This window comes from Bos taurus, chromosome 8 (genome assembly GCF_002263795.3).
Source record: "Bos taurus isolate L1 Dominette 01449 registration number 42190680 breed Hereford chromosome 8, ARS-UCD2.0, whole genome shotgun sequence".
Classification (NCBI taxonomy): Eukaryota; Metazoa; Chordata; class Mammalia; order Artiodactyla; family Bovidae; genus Bos; species Bos taurus.
The window spans coordinates 13658104-13681890 of NC_037335.1; the positions used below are offsets into that span (position 1 = coordinate 13658104).

Consider the following 23787-nt stretch of genomic DNA (forward strand, 5'->3'; position numbering starts at 1 on the left):
CGCTCAGCTTTCTTCACAGTCCAACTCTCACATCCATACATGACCACTGCAAAAACCATAGCCTTGAATAAACAGACCTTTGTTGGCAAAGTAATGTCTCTGCTTTTGAATATGCTGTCTAGGTTGGTCATAACTTTGATTCCAAGGAGTAAGCGTCTTTTAATTTCACAGCTGCAGTCACCATCTGCAGTGATTTTGGAGCCCAGAAAAATAAAGTCTGATACTGTTTCCACTGTTTCCCCATCTATTTCCCATGAAGTGATGGGACCAGATGCCATGATCTTCGTTTTCTGAATGTTGAGCTTTAAGCCAACTTTTTCACTCTCCACTTTCACTTTCATCAAGAAGCTTTTTAGTTCCTCTTCACTTTTTCTCATAAGGGTGGTGTCATCTGCATATCTGAGGTTATTGATATTTCTCCTGGCAATCTTGATTCCAGCTTGTGCTTCATCCAGCCCAGCGTTTCTCATGATGTACTCTGCATATAAGTTAAATAAGCAGGGTGACAATATACAGCCTTGACGTACTACTTTTGCTCTTTGGAACCAGTCTGTTGTTCCATGTCCTGTTCTAACTGTTGCTTCCTGACCTGCATACAGATTTCTCAAGAGGCAGGTCAGGTGGTCTTGTATTCCCATCTTTTTCAGAATTTTCCAGTTTATTGGGATCCACACAGTCAAAGGCTCTGGCATAGTCAATGAAGCAAAAATAGATGTTTTATGGAACTCTCTTGCTTTTTCGATGATCCAGTGGATGTTGGCAATTTGATCTCTGGTTCCTCTGCCTTTTCTAAAACCATCTTGTGCCTTTGAACTGTGGTGTTGGAGAAGACTCTTGAGAGTCCCTTGGACTGCAAGGAGATCCAACCAGTCCATTCTGAAGGAGGTCAGCCCTGGGATTTCTTTGGAAGGAATGATGCTAAAGCTGAAACTCCAGTACTTTGGCCACCTCATGCAAAGAGTTGACTCATTGGAAAAGACTCTGATGCTGGGAGGGTTTGGGGGCAGGAGGAGAAGGGGACGACAGTGGATGAGATGGGTGGATGGCATCACTGACTCAAATGACGTGAGTCTGAGTGAACTCTGGGAGTTGGTGATGGACACAGAGGCCTGGCGTGCTGTGATTCATAGGGTCACAAAGAGTTGGACATGACTGAGCGACTGGACTGAACTGAGTCACTAAATTGTGTCCAACTCTTTTGTGGCCCCTTGGACTATAGCCCATCAGGCTCCTCTGTCCATGGGATTTCCAGGCAAGTATACTGAAATTGGTGCCATTTTCTCCTCTAGGGGATCTTGGTGACCCAGGGATCAAACCATATCTCCTGCCTTGGCAGGGGAATTCTTTACCACTGAGCCACCAGTGAAGCCCATACATCATGTTAGAATTATAGTAATACTTCAAACAGCTCAATACAAGTTTGAAGCATTTTCATTACTCCTTAGTCTTATGTTAAAAAGTAATTGCCCACCACTATGAAGATAGTCGGAAAAGGCAATGGCACCCCGCTCCAGTACTTTTGCCTGGAAAATCCCATGGGTGGAGGAGCCTGGTGGGCTACAGTGCATGGTGTCGCTAAGAGTCGGACACGACTGAACGACTTCACTTTCATTTTTCACTCTCACGCATTGGAGAAGGAAATGGCAACCTACTCCAGTGTTCTTGCCTTGAGAATCCCAGGGACGGGGAGCCTGGTGGGCTTCCGTCTCTGGGGTCGCACAGAGTCGGACACGACTGAAGTGACTTAGCAGCAGCAGCAGCAGCAGCATGAAAATAGTGTCCGGGGTTCAAGCTTAAGATGTAAATTAGTATATTAGCACGTGTGTGATCTTTCTTATGCCAGAAGTATCTGGAAGTGTATATGTCTCCAAAACCATCATCTTTTAAAATCCCATACTTACATAAATTTGAATTAATTGCCTTCTTGAATTAGGAGTTTGGGTGGAGGATAAAGAAAGTGTGTCTCTGAATGAAAATAATTATATTTAAAGCTAATTTTAATCTGACCTAATGATAGGCTATCGTTGGACTGCCTTCTCTCAGACTTGAGAGAAATACAAGGATAATCAAATGCCATGGTGATAAACCTTTCTCAAATTAATTTTTACATTTTGTGAGGCATAGTTGTCTATACACCTATTATCCTTCAGTCTGTTTACCCTAATAGCATTTTAAAATTACATACAATATAGTTTTAAAGATCCATCACATTCATGGTTTTTAAAGTCCATGCTATTTGCAAGAAAGTGTCAGATGAAATAGTGATGTTTTGTTGAAAAAGCTTGCAAAAGTATTGTTGTCATCATCATCAAACAATTTGAATCAAACTATCATAACCAAAATCTAAATATTATACCAATAGATGGAGTTTGGGGTTTTATGTTGGAAAGAAAGAGAAGTCACTCAGTCATGCCCAATTTTTTGCAACCTCAGGGACTGTAGCCTACCAAGCTCCTCCATCCATGGGATTTTCCAGGCAAAAGTACTGGAGTGGATTGCCATTTCCTTCTCCAGGGGATCTTCCCGACCCAGGGATCGAACCTGGGTCTCCCGCATTGTAGACAGACACTTTACCGTCTGAGCCACCATAGCACTCATAAAATAGAGCATAGCATTAGTCTCAGAAAAATGACATTAGATAAAATGTACAACAGTGTGGAAACCTGGTGAAGTTACAGGAAAGCTAAAGCTAACACTCTGGGATAACAGTTGCCTTTACTTTACAGTTTTAGTGACTGCCACACTCAAGATTTAAAAAAAAGAGTTTCATGTGATTAGTCACTATTTTATCAGCAGCCAACGCACGAGCCCCGTGTGTGCTGGTGACAAGTGCCAATAACTCATACTATTTCCCTTTTAACTAGAAATTGATTTAACCACACTCTAATATCATAAAACTTCAGGAAAGTAGTAGTCAGTCATACTCTGTATATGTCAAGGATTCTTACTGGATGAACATACATACATATATATATATATATATATATATATATATATATATATATATATGCCATTATAAACAAAAAGTCAATACTGGCTAAAGTAACAGGCAAGAAAACCTCTATCAGGAGCACAGCATTAACAAGAAAATGTGGCTAAGACTTGAGTTTTAAAAAACTGTACCTGTAATTCAACCTCATCTTGAGAAAATTAAAGACTCATAAACTTCTAAAATTATTCTTGTTGGTTTTGTTCATTCGCTGAGTTGTGTCCAATTCTTTGTGACCCATGGACTGAAACATATCAGGCTTCCCTGTCCTTCATCATCTCTCAGAGCTTGCTCAAATTCATGTCCATTAAGTCAGTGATGACATCCAGTCATCTCATCCTCTGTAGACCCCTTACCCTCCTGCCTTCAATCTTTCCCAGCAACAGAGTTGAGCTGGGATGTTTGCATCAGGTGGCCAAAGTATTGGAATTTCAGCTTGAGCATCAGACCTTCCAGTTAATATTCAGGGTTGATTTCCTTTAGGATTAATTGGTTTGATCTTCTTGCAGTCCAAGGGACTCTCAAGAGTCTTTTCCAACACCACTATTCAAAAATATCAAGTCTTCAGTGTTCAGCCTTCTTTATAGTCCAACTCTCACATCCATACATGACTACTGGAAAAACAAAAAAACATAGCTTTGACTATACAGAAATTTGTTGGTGAAATAATACCTCTGCTTTTTAACATGCCGTCTAGGTTGGTCATAGCTTTTCTTCCAAGGAGCAAGCATCTTTTTAATTTCATGGCTGCATTCACCGTCCACAGTGATTTTGGAGCCCAAGGAAATAAAGTCTGTCACCGTTTCCATTGTTTCCCCATCTATTTGCCATGAAATGATGGGACTGGATGCCATGATCTTCATTTTTTGAATGTTGAGTTTTAAGCCAGCTTTTTCACTCTTCTCCTTCACCTTCAAGAGGCTAATTCCTCTTTGCTTTCTGCCATGATGGTGGTGTCATTTGGATACCTGAGGTTATTGATATTTCTCCCAGAAGTCTTGCTTCTGGCTTGTGTTTCATCCAGCCTGGCACTTTGCATGATGTACTCTGCATATAAGTTGAAGAAACAGGATGACAATATGTAGCCTTGATGTACTCTCTTCTCAATTTTGAACCAGTCTGTTGTTCCAGGTCCATTTCTAACTGTTGCTTTTTGACCTGCATATAGATTTTTCAGGAGGCAGGTTAGGCAGTCTGATATTCCTATCTCTTTAAGAATTTTCCACAGTTTGTTGTGATTCATGCAGTCAAAGGCTTTAGCGTAGTCAATGAATAAGAGGTAGATTTTTTTTTTTCTGAAATTCTCTTCCTTTTTCTATGATCCAGTGGATGTTGGCAATTTAATCTTTGGTTCCTCTGCCTTTTCTAAATCCACCTTGAACATCTGAAAGTTTTTGGTTCATGTACGGTTGAAGCCTGGATTTTGAGCATTACCTTGGTAGCATGTGAAATGATTGCAATTGTGTGGTAGTTTAAATAATCTTTGAAATTGCCCTTCTTTGGGATTGGAATGAAAACTGACCTTTTCCAGTCCTGTAGTTGAACATAATGACTAATTTTAAGAAGGCTTCTCAAATAATTCCCTAAGTTAGCAGAACCAGCCTACTTGTCAGAGGGTAGCTCAGTGAGGCACCTGGAGTCTATAGACATGAATATTTACTTGTAAGTCAACATCTTAGTGAAATAAGAAACATAAATCCATACATGTTAGCCATATTAATAAATCTTTAATTTTACACTTACACAGTAAATGCTTATATAGGCTTTCTAGGATTGTTGTAGGGCAATTTAGGGACTGAATATTTAAATCTTTACAATTAGAATACAGATTCTGAGAAGAAAATGTTAAAAGCTAGCTAATCTGTTTCCTGTCAGGACAGGGCAGAGCAGATTATAACCACCTGTGGTAAATGCCTTGGAGTTCAGCTACACTTGAAATGAACTACCTTACAAGAGTGTTGCTTTCCTCTCACAGAGAAAGTTAATGACAGCCTGAAGTCTGAGATTCTGCCATACAGAGAGTATCATCCTAGACTCGACAAAACAACCTATCACTTTGTATGTTAAAGCTGAAACTCCAGTACTTTGGCCACCTCATGCAAAGAGTTGACTCATTGGAAAAGACTCTGATGCTGGGAGGGATTGGGGGCAGGAGGAGAAGGGGACGACAGAGGATGAGATGGCTGGATGGCATCACTGACTCCATGGACGTGAGTCTGAGTGAACTCCAGGAGTTGGTGATGGACAGGGAGGTCTGGTGTGCTGCGATTCATGGGGTCACAGAGTCGGACACGACTGAGTGACTGAACTGAACTGAATACAAATGAAAGGCACATCAATTCTGGGCTTCCATTTATCTGTGCATTCCTCTTTGTTAATTCTTACTTGTCCTACATATCTCATGAGTCAAGCTATGGACTCAATTCAATCTACTACATTTAACCAATAATTTAAAAAAAAAGTCAAAATATCACATTAAATATCACTCAATTTCTAAAGGAATAAAATAAAAAGATGTAAATATAAAGTTTAAAATAATGGAAACCTTCCTAAATATTTATTATAGTGCCACTATTTTTACATTTTGCTTTGGCATAGAGATTCTAAATGAAGCAGCAAAATAGAAAAGAAATATATATATATTGATTTGTCTATGCAGAATATACCGGATCATGTAACTCTGTACTATTATATTCAAACCATGAATTTCTGGGCATTTCTCATATATAGTTTCAAGAAAAGTATCAGTCCCTGAAATTTATTTCCTTCATACAATTTGACTTCTTAAGATACAAGGAAATGAATAATGCCACTTTCGTTTGAAGAGAATGACTTTAAAATGCTCTAGGTAGAATGCAAATAAGGATTTGCTTAGAAAAAATATGAAGAGAATATGCGTATTAAAAGTCCATAAAGTTCTGTCACTTTGATTTCAAAATCAACATGAAATAGGTATCAGAGTTAATACTGAGACTTTAGATGGAAATAATTATTATGGAAGCATCTCAACTTAATGTACATAGAAACAGCATACTTTCATGTTAACTAGATGGATACTTAGATACATAACTTTCCAAAACTAAAAATATAACAAAAGCAACGAAGCCAATCATATAAATCAATAATATTTTTAAAAGCATTAATAAATCTCCATTACAAACTTTGTTTCAAAATGCACTGGTAACAGCTCAACATTCACCAGATACATGTATTTTCAAGCAGGAAAATTTCTCCTCTTTTTGTAGGATTCTCCAGGCAAGAATACTGGAGTGGTTGCCATTTCCCTCTCCAGGGCATCTTCCCAACCCAGGGATAGAACCTAAGTCTTTTGTATTGCAGGCAGATTCTTTACCACCTGAGCTACCAGGGAAATTATCTATACTATCTTTTGAAATCAGAAAGCATTAATAATACATTTATAAGCTTCTTGCAATGAGAAGATATCAAAACCAGACGTACTATTAATATTGGTATAAAATTATTGCTAAAAATTCAGCATACAAATTTAATTCAAGAATGTAACATGATTCACTATTATGAAATATATTAATACAGTTCATCATATTAATAGGCCAGCATAAAATTTATAGAATAATTTCCTTGAAAACTTATGAAGTTCAAAACATTATTTAAAAACTGCTTCAGGTGGTACAGTTGTAAAGAATCTGCAGGAGACGCAAGAGATGCAGATTCAATCTTTGAGTCTGGAAGATAAAGTGGAATAGGACATGGCAACTCACTCCAGTACTGTTACCTGGAAAATTCCATGAATAGAGGAACGTGGCAGGCTGCAGTGTGGAGTCACAGAGAGTCAGACACAATTGAGCACACATACACACAAATAAAAACGATGAATATGTAAACATAAAATTAATTCATAAACGAAAATCATGTATAGCACTGTAATAGGCATTACTGCTAAACTCAGGAAGATTATGTAGAGTGAGTATTATTAACAGTCTTTGAGTTTTCTACTTGAAAGTATAGTAAATGAAATTAAAATAAGCAATATAAGGATTTTAAATTTATGTACAAAAGACTTTCAAATGTACAAAATGGTTTAAAAAGAAAGAAATGACAGATCCTGTTTATAACATTATATAAATGAAAGCACTTCTTGAAATGTTTACAGTGGGCACATATAACCCATTTAAAAATTAAACACTTTTTTCAAGTCAGTAGGTGACAGGGATTTAGCGGCACAAACTTCTAGTGATAAAGAAAATAAGTCATGGAAACATGATACACAGAATAGGGAATATAGTCAATCAGACTGCAATAACTTTAAATAGTGACAGATGATAATTAAACTTATTGTGATGAGGTCAACATACATAGAAGTCTAATCACTGTGTTGTAGACTGAAAACTAATAAAATGTATGTCAATTATTGCATCAATAGTAAAAAAAAAAAAAAGAAGAAAGACAAGAGCTTTGGAGGCTAATAAAAAGACATGACTGATGGCAATAGAATATAAATACTCACTGAATTTTTTAACAAAAAAAACTGAAGGATCGCTGTAATTAAAAATCTGTAAACCTATAAAAACTTTCAAAACATATGTAAGTCTAGACATGCCTCAGTAAATGGAATGGCATGTCAGGCGTCTGGAAAAGAATACTCATCTTGGTAAAGATAGTCAAAGTGTCTTAATCAATCTGTAAATAATAATCAGAACTCTAAGAACTTAAAAAAAGTGAAACCTAGAAGCTTGATTCTAAAATTTATTATGCCCTTTCAAATACATACATGTATTAGAAAACAATGCACAATCATGCACAAGAAGACGATTGCTTCTTGGAAGGAAAGCTATAAAAAAAAAAAAAAAAAAAACATAGACAGCATATTAAAGACATCGCTTTGCCGACAAGGGCCCATACAGTCAAGGCTATGGTATTTTCATTAATCATATATGGATATGAGAGTTGGACCACAAAGAAGGCATAGGACCAGAGAATTGATGTTTTTGAAATGTGGGGCTGGAGAAGACTCCTGAGACTCACTTGGACAGCAAGGAGATCACACTAGTCAGTCCTAAAGGAAATCAGTCCTGAATATTCATTGGAAGAACTGATGCTGAACCTGAAACTCCAATACTTTGGCCACCTGATGAGAAAAGCCAACTCATGGAAAGGACCCTGATGCTGGGAAAGATTGAATGCAGAAGGAGAAGAGGGCAACAGAGGATAAAATGGTTGGATGACATCACCAATTCAATGGACATGAACTTGGGCAAACTCCAAGAAATGGTGAGGGACAGGGAGGCCTGGTGCACTGCAGTCTGTGGGGTCGCAAAAAGTCAAACAGGACTTAATGACTGAACAACAACAACAATAGGAAAGAAAGTCACTAAATAAAAAATTACTCATCTCGTACTTGACAAAAAAAGAATGGCGGTGGTCGGGGGGAGCTTCCTGTAAACAGGAATGGTGAAGAGGGTTTCTCAGTTAATTTTATTTCCAAACCAGTAAAAACAAATTTGGAGTACACGTTCAAGGATAAGTGTACATGTAAGAAGATGGGTCACATTTCTCGTCTTTTATTTCACATTGGGATGCCTCTGAATACAGCTTAGATATGGCCAGGATCTTCTAGTTTCTCATATCACCCATCCAAGGTTGTGAAGGGAAATAAAATTCAGAGCTGAGAAGCATGTGGCAGGAGAATGGGTGGATAAGTAGACAGTCCTTCCCTGACTGTAGAATCTCTGGGTCTTTTCCCAGTAATAGTAAAGCCCTAGCCTCATAAGCCTGGAGTCAGGTAAGTGCTGCCAGAGCACCCTAAACTCTTATTGGGGAAGGCAATTTTGCTCCTTTCAGAGCCAGTTTGCAAACCTGGAAATGTGGACAGATCTCTCTTAGTTATGGATGTTCTTGGAGAATCATTTAGATCCAACAGATATTAAGAGCTGTCCCCACAGAAGGTTGTCAAATTCTATCCACCTGTTCACCTAACAGGAGGCTTCCATTCTTGCCTGCATGCAGGTTCCTGCAGACCCTGGATATCAGGCTTAGACACCCTGGGCAGGTCTGGCTTAGAAACACCAGTGTGGGAATTCCCCTGAATCCAGATGACCTGGTAGGTGAACCCAATGGAGCCTGAGAACATACAAATTTCAGTCCCACCAATCGCACCTCCAGCTGATTGACTGCCACCTCTGTAGTTCTTTGCTTGTGTTCCTTCTGGGGTGTCAGGCTTGTTCTAGTTTGAAATGGGTTACTCCTGGATAAATTCCTAGACCCAAGAGGCACTGAAGAAGACGCCACAGACCCTATGTACAGATTAGTACTCCAAATTCCAAGACCCTCACAGGCACTCTGTTTATTTCTAAGGCCTGGATGTAGTCGATCTTTGAAAATGACACTGGTGGTGTTCTTAGTCTCTGGCTTGGGGACCTTCTCTTTGCCGATACTGACCAAAATCAATAGCGGGCAACTCCTGTTGGAGATGAAGCAGGTGGTTAGGCAGTGGAAGTAGCATTGGTGTTAGAGATACATTCTGCATCTGGGAATCTATTCTCAATATAATTAATAAAATACATATTTTAAAGCTATTATTGGTGAATGACAATGATCTATCAAAGTTTAAAATATCCTAAGTTGTAGCATTTAGATAGAGGAGAGAGAATCATCATAGCACATTATTGAACCTAACTCATTTAAGACATCTATCCAGATAAATAACATAAAATAAAATTTGCTATTAAGATGAAACTTTTTTTTGATGTAAAGGTGATGTATTCTTACTATGGAGAAGTTATCAGACAAGAAAACAGTAGTGAAAGCAATTACCACTCCTAGTTCTTCTAGAGAATTTCATTTTACATGAAATGGTTTCATATTTTAGATGAGATAGTTTCTTATCTTAGTATCCTTTTTTATTTTAGAGTATTTGGTATATATAAAATTGTTTTCTCTAACCTGTGGCTTAAAAAAAAAATCTGCCTGCCAATGCAGGAGATGCAAGAGATGTGGGTTTAATCCCTGGATTGGGAAATTCTCCCAAAAAAGGGGATAGCAACCCATTCCAGTATCCTTGCCTGGAAGAATCTCATGGACAGAAGTACCTGGTGGGCCAAAGTACATGGAGTTGCAAAAAGTCAATATAACTGAGCACAGTGGAGAACAGACTTTTTAAAAATCTAATATTTATTTTTTAAAAAAATATAGGACAGTATTAATAAAAATAAAAATCATGCACAATACCAATGACTTAAGGATTTTTTCCCTCCACATACATTTTTAGATATGATGATCCTATATGTTGTGACTTTCAATCACATAAAACATGAATATATTTACAGGAACAAGTAAGAAGAAAATGTGGAGATGTTTTTAATGATGATAAATATGTGTCTGGTGATTTACTAGTCTGTTAATTCAATAAAAAAGCCAAAACATACAAAATTTAAAGTCAGGTCATCAAAAATCCATAACAATGAGAAACACTGTATTGAAATTTTATGTGTTCTTACAGCAATGATTTTTTGTAAAGGGGTGCAAGTAACAATGAGTTAGCCATTTCATAGAGGGTTTTAGAAGGAAAGACACCAGTTTCATGTTAAGCAGGATGTACTTACTAAGTCACACTTCTTGGGAACAGCAAAGAAACTGAAGCAGGTGAAGAATTGCAGACAGGGTCAAGCTTTCTTCTTGAAAATCCTCTTAGGTTACAAAAAAACATCATAGCACATGCTAGACCTAGCATATTTAGTCACAGGAATTTGACAGTTTTTCCTGCCTTCAGTAACATTTCTTGTGTGATCAGCATCCCTTCATGTGTATTTTAATAATTAAACAGAACACATTTGAATCTAGAAATTTTATGTCTTCCTTTCTGGTGTCATAAGACACCTGATTCCTGTTTTGCAGGAAATATGAAATTGGAGCTGTTTTTCCAACATTAAATGTTTATTTGACCAATAAATAATAGCTGACTGTTCTGTTCCCAGATGTTACATATAATGCTGTGCTGTGCTTAATCGCTCAGTCGTTTTTGACTCTCTGTCACCCCATGGACTATAGTCCACCAGGCTCATCTGTCCATGTAGATTCTCCAGGCAAGAATACTGGAGTGGATTACCACGCCCTGCTCCAGGGGATCTTTCCAAACTAGGGACTGAACCCAGGTCTCCTGCAGTGCAGGCAGATTCTTTACCAACTGATCCACCAGGGAAGCTATATACATGCAAACTATATTTTATATATATATATATATATATAATCTCCAAACTGTATGTGTAAACACTGCTTGATTAAACAACTGGGGAAAGGCATGTGTACACACACACAGTATATACACATATCCCCTGACCCACTTTCACATCATTTCTCTCTTACTTCTTAATATTTATAATTATCTAACACATTTCATTTTCTCATTCATTGTCTCACTAGAATTTAAGGCCCATGTGGGTAGAAATTTGGTTTGTTGTCTAATCTTTCATCCTTTGCTGGTTATGACTAGCTCATTATGTATATACAGTAAATATGTATTGCTTGAATTAATAAATGAGGGTAATATAATTCCCTCTCAGTTTATGAATGAGGAAATTGAAGATTATTTAGTAACTTTCCCAGTGTCACATAAATAATAAAGAGTAACAGCTAGAAATTGAATCCAAGTCAATTTAATCTAAAGTTTATATTTTGTCTCTAAACCAAATTAGTGCCAGCACACCTCAAATTTCCCTGTACTTCAATTCCATAAGAATATATATTGAATCTACAAATCGAAGTGCACATATGTGTAAGTTACCTACTAGTTCTACAATATCAATTGGTAACTCAGTTGACTATTGAGTATATCAGAGGACCACTGCTCCTGAATTCCACCAGAATCTTATTTATATTTATCCATGAGAGAACATTAACCAGACCTATTTCTTATATCTACATCCATTAACAGGAAATGAAATATGTAATGACATTAATTATGCCACCCAGTCAAAAACCCTCTTCCATTGCTATACTTTTTATTTTGTGCTTACAGTGTACTTAAGATGGTGAAAGAACACAGAGGCAGAAATTTAATATGACTGAAGGCTCCCACCACAGACTCTTAAATTGTGTGCTGACTTTTCTTTGGAAAAGTGGATACAAGATTGCAGCCATTAAGAGGCCATGAAAAGGAGGACAGGAACTTAACAAACATTAAGATTCCTCCACAAAGCATTTCATCTTTGTTGGAATTTAATTTAAAACATTTCTGACATTCAATTATTCACTGTAGATGGACTCTGAATCAGATCATCTGCAGCCAAAGCTAAATTATCAAATTGAGAGACATAAACCTGAGTGTTTTCTGCATAATGATAGCCGGTAATGATAAAAAAAATTCTTCCTAAAGACATTATGTATTGTAGATATGAAGGTAGACTCTAAGGAGGAAATGGAGAGCTAAACAAATGGGCTTGCATCCTCCTGAACACAGAAATGCCTTGAGAAATAACATCGAAAATCTTAGAAAGATTTTAATTGGATCTAAGCTTGTTTAATAAATTTTATGTTGTTATTTTATCAGTGTCACACATTTATCAACACCCTTGCAAATTGTCTTCTTATTTATTTGCATTTTATCTTGCTGACATGTTTAATGAATATTCAAATTGATGGACTGAAATAGATTAACAACTAAATATAGCAGTACTGCCACTTTCTCAGGGCAATGTTATCAGGCACCAGAATGGTTCTCCGTTAACCACATGTGGCTAATTCATATCAGAGTGGACTCTAATATCACACAGGACATTGTGTTTCCCAAATCACAGTCAGATATTTTACTAATCCAGAGTAAAAAGAAGTAAACTTCCCTTTATTCATGTTTAATTTCCACGGTCTAGCTGCCTTTAATATTGAGGTTTATCGCTTCGCAGACAAAGGAATATATAGTCAAAGCTATGACTTTTCCAGTAGTCATGTACAGATGTGAGAGTTGATCCATAAAGAAGGCTGAGTGCTAAAGAACTGATGCTTTTGAATTGTGTTGAAGAAGACTATTGAGAGTCTCTTGGACTGCATGGAGATCAAATGGAAATCAACCCTGAATATTCATTAGAAGTACTGGTGCTAAAGCTCAAGCTCCAACACTTTGGCCACCTGATGTGAAGAGCTGACTCACTGGGAAGAAACCCTGATGCTGGGGAAGATTGAAGGCAAAAGAAGGGGAGGCAGCAGAGGATACGATGGTTAGATAGCATCTCTGATGCAATGGACATGAGTTTGAGCAAACTTTAGGAGATAGTGAAGGACAGAGGAGCCTTGCATACTGCAGTCCATGGGGTCACAAAGAGTTGGACACAGCTTAGTGACTGAACAATAACATAAAATGGTACAGTCCCAATCTTTGAACACTTGAATTATCTTAGACACTTGACTTCATTTTAAATATCTTGGTTAGAGTTATATGTTTGTTGATCAAATAATTGGGGTCTGTTATGCAACTTGTTATACGTGAGGGGAACCCTTATGGAACTATCAGAAAAAAATTTGGTGGAAACTTAGTGGCCAAATTTGGTGGAAACTTACTGGCCAAATTACCACATATTTGCGTCTTAAACCATACCAATATCTTACCTTATGCCTCCATTTTTCAGTGGTCCTCACTGTCTAAAATCACCATGTTAGCAGGCTGTGTTTCCTTATGACTGCTCTAAGACAGTTTCCATGTCTTTGATCATTCAGGGTGTTGGCTGAATTTTGTTCCTTTTGGTCCTAGAACTGAAAACATATGAGAAACCATTGAGTCTTATACTTTAAAAAGTTAGTAGCATTGCATGTGATTTACCCTTCAATAGATATGTTAAAAGAAAGTTGCTGAGCTACTTATTTATGTATATATAGTAATTGATATTGGCAAATACTTACAGTGCTTCAAGGAATCTTTGATAACTGAGTTATTACTCGTGGTCTTTGCCCTCTACATTAGGATCATCACTTCATCATTCATGTAATCACGTAAAGAGCAATGTCATAACTTTAGCCACAACTAAAACATTGCCCGTTATATAGCAAAGTTCACATGAGACTGACTAACCATAGGAGCTCAAAGATAGTATCTTTTCCTGATCAGATGTTCAGTGAAGGCCCTCTTAATGGATGTGATGGCTTCCAGCCAGAAGGAAAAATAAAATCAGAGGAAAACAGAGGCAGAATGCTCCCTGACATAAATTACAGGAATATTTTTTTTTACATCTATCTCCTAAAGCAAATAGAATCCAAAATAAATAAATAGTACCTAATATAGTAAAACTTAAAACCTTTTGCACAGCAAAGGAAACTATTGACAAAATGAAAATAAAACCTACTGAATGGGAGAAAATACTTGGAAATGATATGACCGAGAAGGGGTTACTATCTGAAATATGCAAATAGCTCATGTAACTCAACATCAGAAAAATGAACAACCCAACTTAAAAATGAGCTAAAGAATAGATTTGAATAGATGCAGATGACACCACCCTTATGGCAGAAAGTGAAGAGGAGCTAAAAAGCCTCTTGATGAAGGTAAAAGAGGAGAGTGAAAAAGTTGGCTTAAAACTCAACATTCAGAAAACAAAGATCATGGCATCTGGCCCCATCACTTCATGGGAAATAGATGGGGAAACAGTGGAAACAGTGTCAGACTTTATTTTTCTGGACTCCAAAATCACTGCAGATGGTGACTGCAGCCATGAAATTAAAAGTTGCTTACTCCTTGGAATCAAAGTTATGACCAACCTGGATAGCATACTGAAAAGCAGAGACATTACTTTGCCAATAAAGGTCCATCTAGTCAAGGCTATGGTTTTTCCAGTGGTCATGTATGGATGTGAGAGTTGGACTGTGAAGAAAGCTGAGCACCGAAGAATTGATGCTTTTGAACTGTGGTGTTGGAGAAGACTCTTGAGAGTCCCTTGGACTGCAAGGAGATCCAACCAGTCCATTCTGGAGGAGATCAGCCCTGGGATTTCTTTGGAAGGAATGATGCTAAAGCTGAAACTCCAGTACTTTGGCCACCTCATGCAAAGAGTTGGCTCATTGGAAAAGACTCTGATGCTGGGAGGGATTGGGGACAGGAGGAGAAGGGGACAACAGAGGATGAGATGGCTGGATGGCATCACTGACTCGATGGACGTGAGTCTGAGTGAACTCCGGGAGTTGGTGATGGACAAGGAGGCCTGGTGTGCTGTGATTCATGGGGTTGCAAAGGGTCGAACATCACTGAGCAACTGAACTAAACTGAACTGAAGGAAGACATGTAGGTGGCCAACAGACATATGAAAAGATGCTCAACCTTATTAATCATGAGAGAAATGCAAGTTAAAACCACAGTGAGCTATGGCCTCACACCTGTCAGAAGGGCTAGCTTTTTAAATGTTAGTAAAGATATGGAGGAAAAGAGTACTCTCTTACCCTGTTGGTAGAATGCAGATGGATGCAGCCATTATGGAAAACAGTATGAGGATTTCTCTAAAAACAGAGCTACCATTGACCCAGCAATTCCACTCCTGGGTATATATCAAAAGAAGCAAAAACATGAATTTGAAAAGATACATGCATCCCAGGGTTCATTGAAGCATTATTTCAATTGTTAAGATATGGAAGCAGCTTAAGTGTCCATCAACACAAGAATGGATGACAAAGATGGGGTATATATTTATAGTGAAATAGTACTCAGCCATAAAAATAACATTTTGCTATTTGCAGTAACATGGACTTGGAGGATGTTATGCTATGTGGAATGTATCAGAGAAGAACAATTATTATATGATGTCACTTGTATGGAGAATATAAAAAATAAACTAGTGAATATAACAAAAAGGAAACAGACTCACAGAACAAGCTAGTGGTTACCAGTAGGAAGGGGGAAGGAGTAGGGGCAAGATACAGTTAGATTAAGAGGTACAAATTTTTATTTATAAAATAAGCTATAAGGGTATGTCAGACTTTATTTTTCTGGGCTCCAAAATCACTGCATATGGTGACTGCAGCCATGAAATTAAAAGACGCTTATTCCTTGGAAGGAAAGTTATGACCAACTTAGATAGCATATTCAAAAGCAGAGACATTACTTTGCCAACAAAGGTTTGTCTAGTCAAGGCTATGGTTTTTCCTGTGGTCATGTATGGATGTGAGAGTTGGACTGTGAAGAAGGCTGAGTGCCGAAGAATTGATGCTTTTGAACTGTGGTGTTGGAGAAGACTCTTGAGAGTCCCTTGGACTGCAAGGAGATCCAACCACTCCATTCTGAAGGAGATCGGCCCTGGGATTTCTTTGGAAGGAATGATGCTAAAGCTCAAACTCCAGTACTTTGGCCACCTCATGAGAAGAGTTGACTCATTGGAAAAGACTCTGATGCTGGGAGGGATTGGGGGCAGGAGGAGAAGGGGACGACAGAGGATGAGATGGCTGGATGGCATCACTGACTTGATGGACGTGAGTCTGGGTGAACTCCGGGAGTTGGTGATGGACAGGGAGTCCTGGCGTGCACGGTTCATGGGGTCGCAAAGATTCGGACACGACTGAGCGACTGATCTGATCTGATCTGATAAGGGTATATTGTACAATGCAGGAATATTGCCAGTATGTTGTAGTAATTATATGGAACATGGGCTTCCCTGGTAGCTCTGCTGGTAGAGAATCCACCTGCAATGCAGGAGACCCAAGTTCAATTCCTGGGTCAGGAAGATCCCCTCGAGGAGGGCATGGCAACCTTCTGCAGTATTCTTGCCTGGAGAATCCCCATGGACAGAGAAGCCTGGCGGGCTGCCATCCATGAGGTCACAAAGAGTTGGACACAACTGAGTGACTAAGCATAGCACAGCATGTCTATGAAATATAACCTTTAAAAATTGATTCACTATGTTGTATGCCTGCATCTTATACAATATTGCACACCAGCTGGGCCTCATAAAAAAATGTAGAGAGAAACTGACATGATATTTTTCAACCTGTGAAGCACTATAATTTATATAGGTATTATGCTAGTGAGAATGACAACAGTGGTAATAATGAAAATAGTATATTGAGAGCAGAATAAACTGCAAAAGTTACCCTTGGGTTTCTATGCTAATCTCTACATGGGGATAAAAAAATGTAGTTAGGTTCGCAGTTTAAAAATGGAAATGAGTGATGGATGCCTTATAGAGATGTCATGAAGAAATTATTGGCAACTTGTTCTAATCTCAACAATCAATTTCTCTTCTTCCATTAAAGATTTAAGGAATAAATTGTACAACTGGCATAAAATCTTGCATCATACCTGATAAATTACACATTATGAAAGCATGCACTGTTATAAATCATACAGAAAAAAAATCAAACCTTGAACATTTGAATGTTATGGCCTAGTTATGTGACTTAAATTTTTCCCTCAAGCAAAATAAGAATTTTGAAATATGACATAATGACTTTCAGAAGGTTAAAAGGAAAAAGGCCAAGGTTTGAGAAAAAACAGTTATACCTGTTTTTCTTTAATTGTGCATAAATGGCCCTTCCTGAACCCCTCATATAATAATATACATCATTCTACCCTATAACTCATAAATCATTTGCAAAATTTAACATGCATTTCTAACCTTACAGTTTAGACACAAAGCTTTGAAATGTCATCTGTATAGGTGATTATAACAAGTACTAGATTTAAAAGGAATGGAATAAAGAGTATAAAGAAATCTGAGCATGTATTAAAATTATGTAGTGAAATTGCATGTGGTTATGTTATAGGGAAATCACTATTGACTTGAAGATGAGGGGCAGGAATATATATATTTTTAAGACAAATGTGTCTTTTAGGTTAAAACTCACATTTGAAATGGTATTTAAAATGGAGGAGAAGTTTCATACTTTTGACTAGCCAGTTCCCACTGGCCATGAACAGTCACAACAGGTCAGTTTGACAGCTCGACTTTCCAGGGATCAGTGAAAGAAATAGATGGAAATGTAACTGGTGATAATTGACCCAGAGTAGCAATTGACTATAACCATGAGTTTTGAAATGTATAAAAGGAATGCCTGTGGAATGCTGTAAAAATGTCAGAATTGATAAAAAAATAATTCTATCCTTGAGAACCTCTCCAGTTCCCTACTATGTTCTTGCTTTTCCTAAATCTTCACTCTCCCACCAAAAGCATCACAATTACCTTTCTTTAATCTTCCTTTTAAAGCAATATTTTGAGTAAAGTGACGTGCTTAGCATGTTAGCTTATAACCTCTGACCAGTTAGTGGTTCTGTATTTTTAATTTATAATTTGTTTTTTAAACTAACTGACGATATGTGGTGCTAGTGGTAAAGAATTCACCTGCCAATGAATAGACTAGGGACAGAATGTGTCAAAATTAAAGAAGAATGTAAGCAACCTGACTGTATAACAAAATCAAAGTAACCTCTGTAATGTGTGAGACTTTCAAATGAATAAATTGTTTATCCTATTAAATAATGAGATCAGAACATGATTTAATGAAGTACATGCTGGAACTATGTGAGAGGTATCTAAGACCAAGAAAATTAGTGTGTCAAAGGATGAAAGTGAGAATAAAGTAGGCCTGAATTTCACTTCAAATGCCGATTTGACTGATTGGTATTGTTTACCTGGGGAAATACTCTACTGAAGCACATCAGTGATATACTCCTATTATTGATTATTTCACTAAGATCAAGGAATGAGTTATGGCAATTTTCTTCCTATACCATTAACAGAGAATATATAGAATCCAGCAGGTGTCCCATTTAACTAGTTTAGAACAAAAGAGGTAAGACTAGTGGTAGTGAAGCTGGAAAAGTTGGGTATTGTTTAAAAGAAAACAGAATTACTAATGATTCCAAAGGTAGTTAGCTCTTCCAACTCTGCAGCTCTGCTCCCAAAGACATGTCCCATGTTTTATCAGTTCTGTTCAGTTGCTCAGTCATGTCTGACTCTTTGTGACCCCATAGACTGCAGCATGCCAGGCTTCCCTGTCCATCACCAACTCCCGGGGAGCTTGCTTAAACTCATGTCCATCAAGTCAGTGATGCCATCCAACCATCTCATTCTCTGTTGTCCCCTTCTCCTCCTCCCACTTTCAACCTTTCTCAGCATCAGGGTCTTTTCCAATGAGTCAGTTTTTCGCATCAGGTAGCCAAAGTATTGGAGCTTCAGCTTTATCATAAGTCCTTCCAATGAATATTTGGGACTGATTTGCTTTAGGATTGACTGGTTTGATCTCCTCATAGTCCAAGGGACTCTCAAGAGTCTTTTCCAACACCACAGTTCAAAAGCATCAATTCTTTGTTCAGCCTTGTTTACAGTCCAACTCTCACATCCATACTGGAAAAACCATAGCTTTGACTAGATGGACCTTTGTCAGCAAAGTAATGTCTCTGCTTTTTAACATGCTGTCTAGTTTGTTATAGCTTTCTTCCAAGCAGCAAGTGTCTTTTAATTTCATGACTGCAGTCACCATCTACAGTGATTTTGGAGCACAAGAAAATAAAGTCTGTCACTGTTTCCATTGTTTACCCATCTATTTACCATGAAGTGATGGGACCGTATGCCATGATCTTAGTTTTTTTGTTTTTTTAACTTTACAGTATTGTATTGGTTTTGCCATAAATCAACATGAATCTGCCACAGGTATACACATGTTCCCCATCCTGAATCCTCCTCCCTCCTCCCTCCCCGTACCAGCACTCTGAGTCGTCCCAGTGCACCAGCCCCAAGCATCCAGTATCGTTCATCGAACATGGACTGGCGACTCGTTTCATATATGATATTACATGTTTCAGTGCCATTCTCCCAAATCATCCCACCCTCTCCCTCTCCCACAGAGCCCACAAGACTGTTCTATACATCAGTGTCTCTTTTGCTGTCTCGTGTACAGGGTTATTGTTACCATCTTTCTAAATTCCATATATATGCATTAGTATACTATATTGGTGTTTTTCTTTCTGGCTTACTTCACTCTGTATAATAGGCTCCAGTTTCATCCACCTCATTTGAATGTTGAGTTTTAGGCCAACTTTTTGACTCTCCTCTTTCACTTTCATCAAGAGGATCTTTAGTTTTTCTTCACTCTCTTCATAAGGATGGTGTCATCTGCATATCTGAGGTTATTGATATTTCTCCCAGCAATCTTGAGCTTGTGCTTGTGCTTCATCCAGCCTGGAATTTTGCATGATATACAAGTTAAATAAGTTAAATAAGCATACAAGTTAAATAAACAGGGTGACAACATACAGCCTTGACATACTCCTTTCCAAATTTTCAAACAGTCTCTTGTTCCCTGTCAGGTTCTAACTGTTGCTTCTTGACCTGCATACAGATTTCTCTGGAGGCAGGTAAGGTGATCTGTTATTTCTGTCTCTAAGAATTTTCCAGTTTGATGTGATCCACACAAAGGGTTTAACATAGTCAATGAACCAGAAATAGATGTCTGGAATTTTTCTGGACTTGCCTTTTTTATGATTCAGTGGATGTTGGCAATTTGCTCTCTGGTTCCTCTGCCTTTTCTGAAACCAGCTTGAACATCTGAAAGTTCCTGGTTCACATACTGTTGAAGCCTGGCTTGTAGAATTTTGAGCATTACTTTACTAGCGTGTGAGATGAATGCAATTGTGCAGTAGTTTGAACATTCTTTGGCATTGCCTTTCTTTGGGATTGGAATCAAAACTGACCTTTTCCCACCCTGTGGCCACCACTGAATTTTCCAAACTTGCTGGCATATTGAGTATAGCACTTTCAGAGCATCATCTTTTAGGATGTTGTAACCTCTGAATTCACAGTAACTGATGAGGTCTAGTTTGCTGAACTGCTTCTGTCTGGAATGCACCCCCTCTTTCCGAGTCTTCCCTATGGCCTTATGCTAAGTATATATCCCTTGAAATTTCATATGAGGAAACAATTGAAAAATGATAAAATATTGTGAAGGGGCTGTTTTGATTCAGAATTACCTCACTAGTTAGCAGTTTACTTTATGACTATTCTGAGACTATTAATGTCCCGAGAATAGCAGTCATTGTTTTGTGGACCCATTGGCTCTACAGAATGACTCATATTTAGTCCTAGTCACACTACAGATTTCCATAAACACTGCAAGAACCTAAAATGTATTATGAGTATTCAGTGGGAATACAATATCTCTGCTAAAACTAAGTTAAACTCTCTAACAATGAGGTCACTATCGGAGCTATTGCACAAAAGTATCTCTTTGGGAAACCAGCCTCTTTGCCTCCACTTCCTTCATGCTTAGGTGTCTCTTCAAAGTAAAAACTCAGAGCACTGTATTGAGAAGTGAAGAACTGAGGCCTATTAGAAACAATAGCAAAATAACATGATACTTTCTTTTTTTTTAACTAATTTATTTTAATTGGAGGATAACTACTTCACAATATTGTTAACGGTTTTTGCCATACACTGACATGAATCAGCCATGGGTGTACATGTGTCCCTGATCCTGAACCCACCTCCCACCTCCCTCCCCATCGCATCCCTCAGGGTTGTCCCAGTGCACTGGCTTTGAGTGCCCTGTTTCATGCATCAAACTTGGACTGGTGATCTGTTTCACATATGGTAATATACATGTTTCAATGGTTTTCTCTCAAATCATCCCACCCTCACCTTCTCCCACAGAGCCCAAAAGTCTGTTCTTTATATCTGTGGCTCTTTTGCTGTCTCTCATATAGGGTCATTGTTACCATCTTTCTAAATTCTCTATATATATGTTTTAATATAATATTCCATTGTGTATATGTAACACAGCTTTCTTATCCATTCATCTGCCAATGGACATCTAGGTTGCTTCCATGTCCTGGCTATTGTAAACAGTGCTGCAATGAACATTGGGGTGCACATGTCTCTTTCACTTCTGGTTCCTCAGTGTGTATGCCCAGCAGTGGGATTGCTGGCTCGTATGACAGTTCTATTTCCAGTTTTTTAAGGAATCTCCACACTGTTCTCCATAGTGGCTGTACTAGTTTGCATTCCCACCAACAGTGTAAGAGGGTTCCCTTTTCTCCACACCCTCTCCAGCATTTATTATTTGTAGACTTTTGGATCGCAGCCATTCTGATTGGTGTGAGATGGTACCTCATTGTGGTTTTGATTTGCATTTCTCTGATAATGAGTGATGTTGAGCATCTTTTCATGTGTTTATTACCCATCTGTATGTCATCTTTGGAAAAATGTCTGTTTAGTTCTTTCCCATTTTTTGATTGGGCCATTTATTTTTTGGAATTGAGCTCCAGGAGCTACTTATATATTTTTGAGATTCTTTATCAGTTGCTTCGTTTGCTATTCTTTTCTCCCATTCTGAAGGCTGTCTTTTCACCTTGCTTATAGTTTCCTTCATTGTGCAAAAGCTTTTAAGATTAATTAGGTCCCTTTCTTTTAAATGAGATATCTCCAACATTTACTTCACTTAAAGTGCATACGATACATTTTGGTCTAATTACAGGTTTTTCTAAGTAAGCACATTATTATGCCAAAAGAGGTGAAGAAAATTAAAGGTAAATATATTTTACAAACAATAAGAAACTTTTAGGGAATGTTATAGATATCTAAGCTAAAGATTCACAATTAAGAAAAATGCAAGTCCCTCTGTAGACCATCTGCTATATATGGATATCTGGAATACAATCAGTCTCTGATGGAGATGCTCCTGATAATACAGTGGGGTAGATTATGTGGAGGTGCCATATGAATTGAGAAGCATTGATTCTTCACATTGTGACAAAATAACCTCAGAGACCCTGTGCCTGCTTTCTTGCCTTTCACTTTACAAAGGGATTTTTAAAGTCCATCATATTTATAAAAGAAATACAAGTGCTAGCTGAACAGTTCTTGTTCAGAACAAATTTATTTTAAAATAGCCGGGATAGAATATTCCTTTTTTGTTTTGTTTTTTAAATATCAGCTCAGTATTCTTAAGAAAGCTTAAATTATTTGAGTTTTATAAAACTGTTTAAGATACCTGAGTGTCAGTAAGCTGGTTTGGCTTTAATTAAAGCACTTATTAACTCCATTGTAATTACCATCTCTCTATCATAACATATTAATTATTGCTGTAGCCAAATAGCCAGTTATGTAAGGGAGAGACGGATGTCAAGCTAGAATCTATAAAATTCCCATTGAACGCTATTGTTCCTTTAATATTTCATAGGTCTATATGTAGCTGTTAAATTATTCAAGCCACCTCCTCTACTTGAGCATCATATCTTTTTTTTATATGGCTTTTGTCAAAGGGCCTGAAATGTGGTCGTCTACAAGAAACCTGATGCTGCATTAAGATGCAGGAGCTGAGCTCAGGAGGAACTGACAGCCTTTTCCAGAGCACTAAACTGCCATTCTCTTTGTGTCCCTTGGCTAAGCAAGAGGAAATCTGCACAGGGAAAAAGATCATGTCCAATAAAGTGCAGCTGTTCCCAGAGCAAATTAGTGATGCCTTCTCCAACAAAAACCATACAGATATTTGTGTCTTAAATAATTCCTCTAAAATCTTTTCATTTACTTTAGTCTAAATTTAAATAAAAAAGAGATGTCTCCTGTGGCTTTCTCTGTGTGTCTCCTGCAGTTGGCTTAAGGCTCATAAACAAGAAACATAGAACTATGTTGCCCTTTGTAAGAATACATTTTTTAAACTAAAGCTAAACTAAAATCAATTGGAAATTTGAATCCTGAGGGTGATCAATGTGAAGGTAGAATCAGAACCCAAATTGAATGAGTGCCTAGTAAGAGACCCAAGGGTATGCTTCTCATGCCGTTGAATTTTATGGCAATTTATTTCTCAAAAAAGTCTTTAAAAAGAGGATTGTCCAAAATAATAATCTTTCTAGATGAAGAAAC

The 23787-nt window shown here is 37.7% G+C and overlaps 1 long non-coding RNA gene across 1 annotated transcript in view; it reads left to right on the forward strand.

The window, feature by feature from the left end:
* The window catches only part of LOC132346039 (uncharacterized), a 47891-nt gene extending 24333 nt beyond the window's left edge, over nucleotides 1-23558 (forward strand). The window contains exon 3 of the long non-coding RNA XR_009495759.1: nucleotides 23187-23558. This is a non-coding gene — a long non-coding RNA (uncharacterized lncRNA). The remainder of the gene's footprint in view (nucleotides 1-23186) is intronic.
* Nucleotides 23559-23787: the final 229 nt, after the last annotated feature.